The sequence below is a fragment of the Saccopteryx bilineata genome, chromosome 7 (genome assembly GCF_036850765.1).
Source record: "Saccopteryx bilineata isolate mSacBil1 chromosome 7, mSacBil1_pri_phased_curated, whole genome shotgun sequence".
Classification (NCBI taxonomy): Eukaryota; Metazoa; Chordata; class Mammalia; order Chiroptera; family Emballonuridae; genus Saccopteryx; species Saccopteryx bilineata.
In genome coordinates, this window is record NC_089496.1 from 66,996,288 (window position 1) to 67,010,165 (window position 13,878).

General features: G+C 50.5%; 1 protein-coding gene across 2 annotated transcripts in view; it reads right to left on the bottom strand.

Annotated features, from left to right (window-relative positions):
- The window catches only part of SLCO3A1 (solute carrier organic anion transporter family member 3A1), a 278,228-nt gene that overhangs the window by 161,722 nt on the left and 102,628 nt on the right, over positions 1 to 13,878 (bottom strand). The window lies entirely within an intron of this gene.

Genomic DNA, 13,878 nt, shown 5'->3' on the forward strand with positions numbered 1-13,878 from the left:
ACCCTGGGCTTGCCTGGCCAAGGCACATATGGGAGTTGATGCTTCCAGCTCCTCCCCACCTTCTCTCTCTGTCTCTCTCTCTCTCCCTCTCTGTCTCTCTCTCTCCTCTCTAAAATGAATAAATAAAATTAAAAAAAATATAAAAAAAAAAAAGTTTAAAAAAAAAAAAAAAGACAAAAAATAAAGGTGCAGAAATATTTCATGGTAAAAATGCCTATGCAATGATAGCAAGTCATCAGTACAGAGTTAGAGACTCTATAACTTTAGGTTATATTAACAATTGGAAATTGGCAGGGGCAGATTACAAAAGAAAGAAGAAAATCAAAATAAGTTTCTTATTTTGTGGAAGGGAACAATGATCTTACACCTCTCTTTTTTTCTCTTGTTTTTAACGATTAGAGAAATAGAGGTTTATAACTTAATGCAGTGGTTCTCAAACTTTTTGAAGTCGGGGCACATTTAAAATCCTACAAATAATTGTAGGCGCGCTATATACAAATTTCTGAGAAATATGTTATAATAATTAAGTCAAATATTAAAGAAAAAAATATAAAGTCCAAGCGTGCTTTCATGGCAATTAAATGAAATAAATACAACAAAATTAAATTTATTCTGACATTAAAAAACATTTTTATGTTACTTTTTTTTAGTTATGCTTTTTAGAATTTGTAAAAAAGAGGGGTTAAAAAATTTAAAAATGTCATCTTTTTATATATATAGATACATTCTTAGTAAGATTTAGTAAATTCGGCAGGTCCCAGCGCAAATGTGTTAAGTTTTTTCATTCTTGTGTTTATGAGAGACATGAATTTGATGTGTCCAAGTGATTTCTTCAATGTTTGGGTATATATTTGAAAGGCAGACTCTCATTTCCTCATCAATACATTGAAGAATTCCTCTCTTTTTACTCTTAATTATGTTGAATGCAGAAAACCCCCACCATACATATCATCTTAATTTTACACCAAACAAAGGATAGAAGAAACTTGCCTCCAGTCTTTCCAGGGAACATGGAGGGGGGGTAGTGTAAACAATCCAGCACCACAGCTTAGCCTTTTGCAACCTAATCAGGCAAGTGAGGTGGGGGGTTGGGCAGACTGTCAGCTTACAGCCAATTCCCCACACCTCTGTCCCCTCAAAATCTAAACTCCAAAAACCCTGTTGGCTTTTTGGTCCCCAACAGGCTCATATTTCTCTGGAATACCATAGGGCGCACCTGGAAATCTTCTAGGGTGCACCAGTGTGCCCTGGCACACACTTTGAGAATCACTCGCTGACTTAACGAAAAACATCACTAGGGTTAAAAATGAACTGTCTTCCAAATCATATATCAAAGTTAGGGGAAAGACAAAATATACGAACAGCAAGTAAACACAAAACATCAACTTCTCTATAAAAGGACACAATAAAACTAAAGAATTAGAAATTTTCCAAAAATTAAAGAAAAAAAAATCAGAATGGTTTTAAATAAACCACAAGCCAAGCACGTAAAAAAGCACTTTGAAGTATAAAAGTAAGACTGGACAGAGAGCTATCAGGCAGCCAATAAAATAAAAGGATGAATATGGAGATGAGATAAAGTAAAATTCTCATCCAAAATAGCATTACTTGCAGGATAAACCCCAGCAATCCCACACAGATCTGTCTGTGGGCAGCTGTCCACAAAAACATTTTTAACAGTCAATGATTGGAAATAACCCAATTTCCTCAACTGGTAAATGGGTAAACATCACCATACGTCCACACAATGAACCTTGGTACGTTTCTGCTCAAAGGCACCTTATTTAATATAAGTTGTTGATTCATGAACACAGAACTTGCAAATCCACGGCGTTAGAGCTTATGCTTAAAAAACAGCATATCCCACACAGGTATCTTCTCCACGGGGCACCTCACAGCCTTCTTGCTGTTAGGGACGCAAGATGGCACGTCAGCACTCCACGTGGGGCTGTTTTAAACAATCAAATCACCCACAACAAAGCCCCAGGACGCAGCATGAAACGGACCACAAAAAGGACATTTGTTTACAGAATGAAAGCTAACAGCAGAAGGCTGGGCATGCCCTCATTTGACCTCAGCTGGGAACCGTTCTGTGAACGTCCACAAATGACCCATGAAAGTGTTGCCAAGTACTGAATCTGAGGTGACAAGTAAGTTTTGGTGAGTAGGCAAATTTACATACACCGGGTCCACAAGTAGTGAGAACCACCGATGTGCCTAAACCCATCTGAAGGGGCCCAGGCAGCCCCCTCTGGGCCTGCCTGCATCTCTGCACAGGTGTGAGGAGGGCAGCCTTCCGGGGCCGCGGGTCACCTCTGTGGGTCAGGCAAACAGGTGACGGCCCTGTCCGCTCCTCTGCCCTGGGGCCAACGCTGGCTGTCAGAAAGGAAAGGAAGTTCATCTCTGTGTGGGCAGTGGCTAACCAAGGCAAGACACACCGTGGGGCTGGGATCCACTCTCCACCCCCCGCCCTCCAACCCCCGCACGCCTGATTTTGGTCAGGGGAGACTTGGGAGGTTTGAAGGCTTAATGGGAATAAAGGGTTCGCTTACTAAAAATAAAACCATTTTGTGTCACTGGAGCACCTCTGGGTCCCTAGAAGCCAGACACTCCTTCAGGAGTATCTCAGTGAATGGTCAACTCTGGTGTGCAGCTGCAGGGAAGGGAAGGACCCAGGCTTGTCCCCCACACCGTGCAGCACCTCTCACATCAGGGCCTCGGGCAGCCCTGCTGGCTCTCCAGGTGTGTGGAGCCCAGACTACTCAGGCGTGGGGCCAGCTCACCAGCTGTGGGGTTTGTCACAACTTGTCCTGTTTTAGAAACAGAGCCCAAAGCCAGGCATGCAAATATATCACACTGCGGCCATCTCTTAAATAATACACTAAAGTGCAATTCAGTATCATGCTCTACCTACATGTGTGACGAGGACCTTGCGTATGAAATGCTGTGAACAGCCTGGGAAAAGGGTGCTGTACTTCAAAACCAATGCCTCTTCATGGTGGCAGACTTCTTTTTTTTCCTATTGAAGTTAAGTGTTTTTCTGAGAGAGTAAGGAAAATATTTTTGCCTTTTAGCACGTAGCTAGCTAACAGGTAAAAATGCTCTGTAATATCTTTAAGATACTGTGGGTTCAGTTCCAGACCACCGAAATAAAGTGGGTTATCACAATAAAGTGAATCGTAATCTTTGCTGGTGGAGGGCCTTGCCTTCCATATGTAAAAAGCACGACATCAGTGAGGTGCAATAAAAGTGGAGCTCAGCCTGACCAGGCAGTGGCGCAGTGAACAGAGAGCGTCAGCCTGGAATACTGAGGACCCAAGTTCGAAACTCCAAGGTTACTGGGTTGAGTGTGGGCTCACCAGCTTGAGCACAGGGTTGCCAGCTTGAGTATGGGATCATAGGTATGACCCCATGATCACTGGCTTGAGCCCAAGGTCACTGGCTTGAGCAAGGAGTCACTCGGGGTCAGCTGGAGCGCTCCCCCCACCTCGTCAAGGCACACATGAGAAAGCAATCAATGAACAACTAAGGTGCCGCAACAAAGAATTGATGCTTCTCATCTCTCTCCTTTCCTGTCTGTTTCTCTCTCTAAAAAACAAAACCAAAAAAAACGGAGCTCAGTGCATACCTGTACTTCTTTGGTCACCACAACAAATGTAATGCTGGAGAATTTTAGCACACAAAGCTAGGTAACTAGAGGCCACCTGACTATTACTTCCAGCTCAAATATCCTTCCAGCCGGCTCTCCAAAGGGCCGACCCAGCCCTGCTTCTCACCAAGCACTGGGGAGCCGGGCCCAGCCTCCACCGCCAGGAGCCCGGCACACATTTCAAGGGTCCTCCCGCGGGAGAATGGAGACTTCTCTTGGGAAAGCCAGGGGCAAGCCTAGCAGGCACAGGTCTACTTCTACTAGAAAAAGAAATCACATAGGTTGAGTTACACCAAGTCAAAGTAGTAGCTGACAGAAAGACATTGATAATTACAATAAGAGACAAACACAAGAAATGTAATCCAGAAAACAATCAGTTCTTAGTGTCCACGTGGAATGGCCAGATATTCCAAACCACTTCCTCCTCCGCAAGTGATTTACCGACCCCGTTCATTCATTTACAAAGATCGGCTAACTGCTCCTCCGTCCCAGAGACGTTCACCCACGCTGCTCTACATGGATGAGCCCTCAACATATAGGTGGGGAGACAGAAGCATGACAACGGACGTAGAGCAATGACGAGGAGGGTGACACCACAGGCACTGGAAGTGAGCCCGTGTGTGCGCGCGCAGGACACTGGGCAGAGATGGCTCTGTAGAAGACAAGAAAGAAGATTCCACTCGAAGAACTAGCTCATACAAAACGGGGAGGCACCAGTAAACAGGGCCACCCCCGCGGTGACTGCAGCAGCACCCTGCCTGGCGCGAGGGAGTGTGTGTAAGTGCTAACCCCAACCATGTGCGTGTGTGTGCGCGTGTGTGTCCGGGCGTGGAGAGCAGGAACAAATAAGATCTGTAAGTGGGGGGGCGCTCATCGCCACCCAGCTCCTTCCCACTGCCTGTGCGCATCCAACGTGCTTCGTCAGCACCGGAATTTGGCGCCATTGGTTCCCCGCAGACTCCTATTTGTCTCACCTGGTGACCGGACGTGATAAATTAGAGGGCTGTGCTGGCAGTGACACTCTCCTGCTGCATAAGAAACCCAGGCCCGAGAGCTCGAGAGGGCCAGTCTACTGCTCGCACGGCGTCTCTCCGAGTCCCGGCAGCGCTCTGCAGAGCTGACGCAAGAGAAAGCTCACGGGGACCAGAGAGCACCGCGGGAATGATGCCGGCCAGACTCTTCCCACCCCTGCCTCAGTTTCCTGAGGTGGAGAAGTGAAAGGGGCCGGGAGCGGGTGAGGAGGATGAGGAGGGTGTGTAGACGGCCTGCCTACCCTCTGATCCCACGCTAGGACCGAGGGAGCTCCCCTCTGCGGCCTTGATGATTGCGTCCCCCGAGAAAGCGGGCGTGCACGGCACCCTCTGATGGATGGGCTGTGGGCTGCTTGCCTGGGTACCTTTCAAGGCGATCAGGCAGGGGAACGGAGAACAGGCTCAGGATGGAAGCCCCTGAACCAACAAGGCCGTCAGGAGAGAGACAGACATGAGCATTCCAAAGCCACCTCACCCCTCTGCAGGGAAGAGGGACGGAGGCCCGGGGAGTCTCACCTGCCCGAGGGCCTGGCTCCCCCTGGAGCCGAATCTTACAGAGGAGACGGACAGAGAGCTGTGCTGGTGGGACTCAGGGGATACTGAAGAAGTGACCTTGACCTATATTCCTGTCACTGTGCCCCAGGGGCCCCTAAACGGCTGGCTGGCTGCAAGAAGCACAGCCCCAACTGTGTGTCTGACATTTCATAGACAACAGGACTCAGGAACAGATGAGAGACCCAGGGTCCAGGGGCTGGACGCACTCACAGGACCCAGACCGCATGATTAAGCCACCTGCAAAATGCGTTTACTTCATCTGGGGTTATCCATATACCAAGTGCCTCCTCGAGACTGGATCCTCTTCACATGTCAGGTGCTATCTGTCCTCAGCATGTGGCAATGCTCTGGGTCACGTCCCACAGCGGCTCCTGGGCTCCAGGTGGAGGGTGAAGGAGACAAACTACATGACCTTCTAAAGTTCCTATGTTGAAACCTCAATCCCCAACGTGATGGTGTGAAGAGCCGGGGCGTTTGGGAGGTGACCGGGTCATCAGAGAAGCCCTCATGAATGAGACTAGCGCCCTTCTAAGAGACCCCAGAGAGGTCCCTTGACCCTCTGGCCTCCCAGAAAACAGCCAGTGAGGGAACCAGGAAGGGGACCCTCAGCGGACATGGCGTCTGTAGGCGCTTGACCTTGGAATTCCCAGCCTCCAGAGCTGGAATGAGTAAAACTCGGTTGAAGCCACCCAGCCTACGGCTTCTTTGTCACAACAGCCTGAACAGATGAGGGCAGTTTTGAAGTCATTTATCGAGGTATTTGAAAGCAGAGTTCAAAAAACCGCACATCACGTCTGGATTCCTCGTGCTGTCTCTCCACCCAGAAAAACCTCCCCAAATCTCTCATCTTCTCCACGACTAAAGCCATCCTTCGGAAGTCAGGTGTTATACAAATATGATTCGTAGAGCAGCCAAGTTTTTTTTTGCAGAAGCAAGAAACTGATTTTTTTTTTTTTTTTTACATTCTGTAAAGTGCCACCTTATCATTTGGTTTGAAACCACACTTTGCATGTGATGTGTCAGCTGCTGGCTTTCAGCAGTGTTGCCACCACAGCCCGGGGCACGGATTCACTCATTGTGCTGTGGAGGCATTCTAATACACCCAGTTAATTGGGATCTGAACATGGTTACTGCTCCTCAGGGACCCATTCAAATAGATGGTTCTCAGATTTGCATTTGAAAAGCACATCTCTCTCTGCCTGGTGCTTTCATGCAAACCCCCGCCCACAAAATTCAGGTGAGGATTCAAAATCTTGGTGGGGTCAAAGGTTCCACTGCTCAGAACTGCAATGTTGGGCCCAGCTGCAACGGGGACTTTTCTGCCCCAAGCACCTTGGGGACAGGGTGATGCTGCACTGTGCGTGGTAGGAAGGACACCTCGTGGAGACACGGATGCTCAGGAAACCGTGGAAGAAACTGTCAGCAACCAGAATCATCCTCAGCTTAAACTCTGGGCTGTCTAACTCTCCGCTCCCTGGCTGTGACCCTCTCTGTCCGCACTAGCGTCAATGCTGGCGCGGTCAGTACAAAGCCCCGACTCCTCTTTTCAGTGTGTCCCCAATCTGTCACAAAGCAGAAAAACCCTGACCTCATCTCGAGCTCTGGGTGCAGCCGCCATCTGGCCGGGACGGCCAGGCTGAGCCCCCGTTTTCTGTCTGGGTCGTTTCTCAACCTATCTTGGCTCAACCTCGTTCCTTCAGATTCCGGAGCTGCCCATATAATTATTAGCCTGGCACCCGTGCCCCGCAGATGCCAACCTGACGAGGCTCTGACCGCCTTGTGGGTGACTCACTGCGTGAGCCAGGCGAGGATGAACTACGCTGACTCCTGTCTGAGCTCCGCCCTCTTCCCCCCACAGGAGCTGGGAGCTGGAATCGTCCTCACAGCCACCTGGCTCAAACGACCACGGCTCACTGCTCTCCGACGCCTCCAGGAGCCGCCACGCAATTAGGACAGGGGCAATTTAGAGCAGATGGGCCACACTCACTCCTAAGAACCGCCTTCAGCACTCACACAGAAATACACACTCAGAAACATACAGACACACAAACTCACACACCTGCCCACTCCCCACCATCCCAGTGTGCTCTCACAGCCAAACCTTCCTCTCCTATTTGCTGCTTCTTGGCAGGGTTGGCCTCCCTTCCCCAGCCAGCCAAGGCCTGAGGCCAGGCCAGGCCAGGTGAGGGGGGAGGAGGCTGGCCGGACAGAATGAGAGGAGAGAAGAGAAGAGACGTTGGAAGAAGCATCCATCTGGGCTACGCAGTGAACAGTCAATGAGGGATATTTTTGGAGAGCCTGGAGCTGAGAAAGCCTCAAAGGCCCAAATGAGATTGTTCCTCAGGAGGGAGGACATTTATTCTGAGCTGTCAGGTCTAGTTTAAAGGCCCTTCCTTCAGTACTACTTGAAATTCAGGAAATGGAATGGTATCTCGGGCTTCCAGCTCATTATGGGACGTCAAGGGGACTAAATGTCTCCCTCAGGGGTCCACGAGGGGCCGGGGCTTGGCTTTGGGGTTACCAGGGAAGGGGCTGGGGCCTCCTGTGCTTTTTCCCTTCAATCATATGCTTCTAGGATTATCCTGATCTTTGGGATGCTAGGTTTTAATGTACATAGTCTCTTCTCCCCAAGTTTCTGACAACCCTCGCCAGCACTGAGGGTCCCCACTGAGCCTCTCCCGCCTGGTCAGTGCAATGCCACTGAGGACACAGACAGGGGTGATGACAGTGATCCTCCCACGAGCTGGGCTGGCACACGCAGAGAGGTCGTCTCAAGGCACGACCTCTGATCACATTCACCGGCGTGGAAGGGAAAGTGCAGGGGAAGGTCTGGGACAAGGCCTAAGGGCGCCCGGATTCTGGTCCTGTCGCCAGCATCCCGTCCTCTGTGTCCACGAACAAGTGACTTATATCCCCTGCATCTCCATTTCCCCACCTGCAAAATGGGGAAGACAGCTTGGCTGGAGGGATCGAAGGCAGTCACTCTCAAGAACACGTGGGAACATGCACAAAGAGCCAAGAACTTAGAGTGTACTGTGCTTGACAGTTCTGCCTCCCTGTGCAGAGAACGGTGGCTGTTGATGTGACCCATGCTCCGCCTGGTCACACAGCGGAGCTCCCTTTCCCAGCATCTCACAGACACCACTGAGCTCTGGATAATGCAACATGGGTGGAAACGACACCTGCCATGTCTGGCCCCGCCCAAAGAGCTCCGGCCGCCCCTGCCGCCATATCCACGCGTCCTTGTCGCAGACGAGCACTAACAACGTACCAACAAGGGCAACACTAAGAGCCTCCATAGGGCACGGGGCAGCCCGCGTGTTCATAAAACCTGTATTCCATATCACACAAGCAAGGGGAAAAAATCAATCTAAACCAGGGGTCTCAAACTCAACTCAGCATGTGGGCCGCAGAGCAAGATCACAGCCGTCCAGCGGGCCGCACTAGGTCTACAAAAGGCAACTGTTACGCAACACTTTTCTCACTGCAGTTGAAAACAAAAAAAAAAATCAGTACAACAAGCGCAATCGTACATGCAGTTTACTCAGTGTCACAAAACGACCAGAAACTGTAGTTCGCATCACAACTGCTGTTAACTAAGCTAATATCTAGCTAGGATGCTAGAGAAATGAAAAATACAAGTAGGCCCCTAGGCTTACTTAATTTTATCCAAAATATTTTGAACTTCGTGGATTAGTCTGCGGGCCGCACAAAATTGTTCGGCGGGCCGCGAGTTTGAGACCCCTAATCTAAACCATGACACGTGTGAGGGTGTGTTATGGCACCTGTGATTGCTGCAAAAAAAAAAAAAATTACATTTTCCATACCCAAAAAGGGTACACAGGGTAAGGCACTATTAAATGTTTCACCTAAAAGTGATCCCAAAAAAAACCATCACAAAAATCAGGGCAATTGCATCTGCCTCTCGAGTTCAGTCTTAATCACTCATGCAGGGGTCACGCGATCCATGGGCCATTCCAGGTCGGGTTATAATCTAGAGCAGGGGTCCCCAAACTTTTTACACAGGGGGCCAGTTCACTGTCCCTCAGACCGTTGGAGGGCCGCCACATACAGTGCTCCTCTCACTGACCACCAATGAAAGAGGTGCTCCTTCCGGAAAGTGCTGCGGGGGCCGGATAAATGGCCTCAGGGGGCTGCATGCGGCCCGCAGGCCGTAGTTTGGGGACACCTGATCTAGGGAGCTTTCCAGTGTCACCTCTCTGGCTCCGCTTTCCTGCAAACTTATTTTCACAAATTGGCAACACGCAGATTCCTCATTCAGTTCCCAGCCAACGTGCATTCTGCAAGCAGTGTCACTGTGACTGGGGGGGGGGGGGTTCTCATTTCTTGGGCCTCTTTCTCTCGTGAGCACTGCACTCAGTCAGGAGGTTAAGCACCCCAGGCTGCTGTCCCTGCGAGTGTCACACCTCATTAGAGAAGTATCTGGGTGCGCTGATGGGGAAGGTGCATGGAACAGCCTGAGATGAACCAGGGGACCGTCTGGACCCCACGCTCATCACAAGGCTCCTGAGATGTCATCGGTGGAGTTTTCCGTTGGGTTTACGACTTTCTGAGGCCAGTCGCCCTATGTCACCCCCTCCACCCCCCTCCCTCAGCCCCAAGTCTCCCTGCCATTTTCCCAGCTTTCAGCTGTTTCCTGCTCTCCTTCTCAGGTCACAGGAAAAGCTTGCACTGTGACTTTTAAAATTTCCACTCTAGTTGGCACCTCTTGCTGTAGTCGGTGGCATCTTCAGAGAATTTTCAAGTGACCTACAGAGGAAGGACATCCTTGGGCCCTGTGACCCTGGGAGGTGGCTGCACAGGGACCCAGAAAAACTGAGCTCAACTCGTGCCTCAGCCACATCCCACCTCCTGACCTGAGAGGACTCTCTCCAGTCTCCTGACGCTGGGCGTCTTCCCTCTCATGATGGAGATGACGGCAACTTCGCCCCAGGGTTTTCCTAAAGCTGAATACATTCATTCAGTCACTCGATGCACATGTTCTCAGCACCGTTTGAAACTTCCATGTTCTCAGAACCATTTGAAACTTAAAAGCTCACAGTGAATGACGCCCTGTCACGAGGCTTGCACCCTAGTGAGGTACAACAAATAAACAAGTATATACAGTACATTAAGTGGAGATGGTGCTGTGAAGAAAGAGAACACCAAGTAAGGAGACCAAGAAGGCAGAAGGGGGAAGGGTATTCAGGAAGGCTGTTATGATGTGGTGACAGATACAGGGAGAGTCCAGTGGCGTGGAAGCAAGTGCAAAGGCCCTGGGGCATGATGCATAATCAACATGCAGCAAAATGCTCTGAAACACGCTCTACGGATGTGAGGCATTACTCGTCTCTGGCATCCCACGCACCTTGGACTGAGGTGTTTTCAACAGCAACCCCCCACTCCTTCATTTCCTCAGAGGAAAAGCAGAGAGCTCCCCTCACATCCCGCTTAGAGAAGATAGCCACTAATGCCTCTGCCCTTCACAGCAGACCTGGGGAGAGCAGGCCCTCCAGGCAAAGGAAGAGAGCAACCTGAGAAGTTCAATGCCTGCCCTAGGCAAGGTGGCCCCGGGCTGCCTTCATTATCGCACCCTGGCCAGCAGTCACGAGGTAATGCGCCTTCTGGCAACCCGCGCCGTAATTCTGCTGGGATTGTGGGTAATACAATTAGGAGATAAAGAAATCCACTGGTTCAAGGTGAACTCAAAGCTCAAAGATCGCACTGCAGACAAGCCGGCTGGAAGTCCGGGGTTCTCGGAACAGAATGGCGAATTTCTTTCAGAAGAGGGGCCCTGGAGGAGAGAGCAATGAAATCCTGTCCGAAAGCAGAGGCAAATGAAGCCATGTGGCCGAGCAGGGTGCAGCCAGGGAGAGGCATGAAGGAAAGAACTCATGGAAGCCCAGAGGGGCAACTGCAGGTGGCGAAATCAAAGGAGTAACCAGCTAGTCACGTAAAAAAGTGCAAAAAAAAAATAATGGCAAATCAATCCTATATCAAAAGGATATCTGCTGAGATGAGTAAAAGGGCTCTACAGAAGGACAGTCATAATTTAAAAAGAATGAGTTCAGGAGCTCCAGGGCACACAGGAGAGGCGACCATCTGCTTCTCCACCCCTTCCCCCCCCCTTCTCTCTCTCCTCCTCCCACAGCCCTGGCTTGATTGGGTCAAGCACATCGGCCCTGGGCACTGAGGATGGCTCCATGGAACCTCTGCCTCAGGTGCTAAAAATATCTCGGTTGTGAGCACGGCCCCAACTGGGCAGAGCCTCAGCCCCAGAGGGGGTGGCTGGGTGGATCCTGGTGGGGCACATGGGAGAGTTTGTCTCTCTAACTCCTCTCCTCTCATGTGGAAAAGAAGAAAAGAGAAAGTTCACACCAGTGTCATCTGTAAGAGTGAAAAAGTCCACCCATCAGTGGGTGAATGGACAAACAAGAGGTGATATATCCTTTTAATGGTATATTATTTACCACAAAAAGGAGAGAAGCACCGATGCAGGTTAACACAGGCAATCCTTGAGAACACATGAAGCGAAAAAAGTCAATCACAAAGAAGCCACATATTGTAAGAGTCCATCCACAGGAAACGTCAAGACCAGGCTAATCCACAAGGACGGAAGGTAAACAAGCTGTTGCCAGGGCCCGGGGCTGGGGGGACAGTCACAGGGAGTGACTGCAAGAGGGTGCGGGGCTCCTCTCGGAAGACGGTAAAAATGTCCTAAAAACTGGATTGTGCTGACGGCTGCACAATGCTACGAATATACTCAACCGCTGAACTGTATCCTTTGAGCGAGCAAATTCTACAGGGTATGAATAATATTGTAATAAAGCTTTTTATTAAAAGGCTTTTTCTGTCTGCCTAACACCCAATTAGTACAGCGTCCCAGCGAACAAACAGTGCACCCCCCAACTCCCGTCCCTCCAGCAGCCCCCCCAAGGTAAGCCGCACTCCCACCGTTCTGCAAGTGAGGAAACACAGGGTAGGGCAGGTCATGTGCCCAGCAGAACCCGCTGAGGATAAAAAAGCAGCAGAATCCAAAGCTCCTCCTTCTTCTGGGACGAGGCAGCAGAGCAATGCTGGGTGAGTGTGGCGTGGACTTCCGTGGGTGAATCCGGAAGGGAGCAGTGGAGACCCAGGCATTCACTTTGCCTTACACAGAGAAAACACGGTGGGCCCCGGGCATGTGCCAGGCTCTGCTCCGTCCACTGGGGATCCAGCAGTGAGTTCAACAATGTCCTTGTCTTTAGGGCACTTACATTTTGGTGTAGCAGGAAAGAAACTAAACATAGAATAACTAGGTACTGTGGCTGGCAGCACTAAGTTCTGTGGAGAAAAGTAAGAGTGAGAAGAGGGGTCAGGAGTGCAGGACTGAGCGTCTGGATACTAATTCATACAAAGCTGACAGGCAGGACCCTCCTGATGAGATAATACCTGAGCTGAGCCTCAACCGAGAGAGGGAGAACCCTAGGATCTGGGGAGTGTGCCAGGTAGTGGGAACAGTACGTGCAAAGGCCCTGGGGTCAGGTTAAGCTTGATGTATGTGAGGAGCAGCAAACAGGCCAGTGTGGGCCCTGGCCGGTTGGCTCAGTGGTACAGCGTTGGCCTGGTGTGCGGAAGTCCTGGGTTCGATTCCCGGCCAGGGCCCACAGGAGAGGCTTCTCCACCCCTCCCCCTCTCCTTCCTCTCTGTCTCTCTCTTCCCCTCCCGCAGCTGAGGCTCCATTGGAGCAAAAGATGGCCCGGGCGCTGAGGATGGCTCCATGGCCTCTGCCTCAGGCACTAGAGTGGCTCTGGTCGCGAGAGAGTGACGTCCCGGATGGGCAGAGCATCGCCCCCTGGTGGGCGTGCCGGGTGGATCCTGGTCGGGCGCATGCGGGAGTCTGACTGCCTCCCCGTTTCCAGCTTCAGAAAAATACAAAAAAATAAAAATAAAATAAAATAAAAAAATTAAAAAAAAAAAAGAGGCCAATGTGCAGGGTCAGAAAAGTAGAGGGTTCCAATCACATGGAGGATTGTGAGCCAGGGTAGAGGCACTTTTAGTCTGCGCTGGAGGTTTTACCCTGGTGTGGGATCAGAGTCACTGTTCTCAGGAGATCATGCTGATGGCTGTGGTTTGCAGCCGAGACTGACAGGGTGCTGGGGCAGAAGTCAGGAAACTGGGTGGGAGATGAGAGCAGTACTCCGTGGAACAGAAATCACAGGCTCTTACACAAGGAGAGAGTCAAAAGCGGACTGGACAGAGAAAACAGGTATTTACCTATCAGATTCTGAAACAGTCCTGGGTTGGGTTTTAGGCTCTCTCCCTGGGGTCTCGCCTCAGCAGGGAGACAGGCTTTCTCTGTGATACAGAAGCCTAGTTCCCTTCTGCTTGTTCAGACAAGGTTCAAGATCTCTAAATGCCAGCAGCGATTTCCCATTGCCAGATGAGCCATTCATCCCGCGCTGTTTGCTTTTCATCTTTGGCAAACTGCTTCCCTTTGAAAAATTCCGCTTACTCCACTTACACATAAATATTCCAGCAGACCTGCGGGGCGGGAGGCAGAGACCCACAGGGCGAGGGCAGAAGGCGGGTGGGGCCCCCGGAAGGGGGGACGGTGACAACGGCTGGCATTCGATTTTCATGCCCGACACTGGGGGGCTCTTT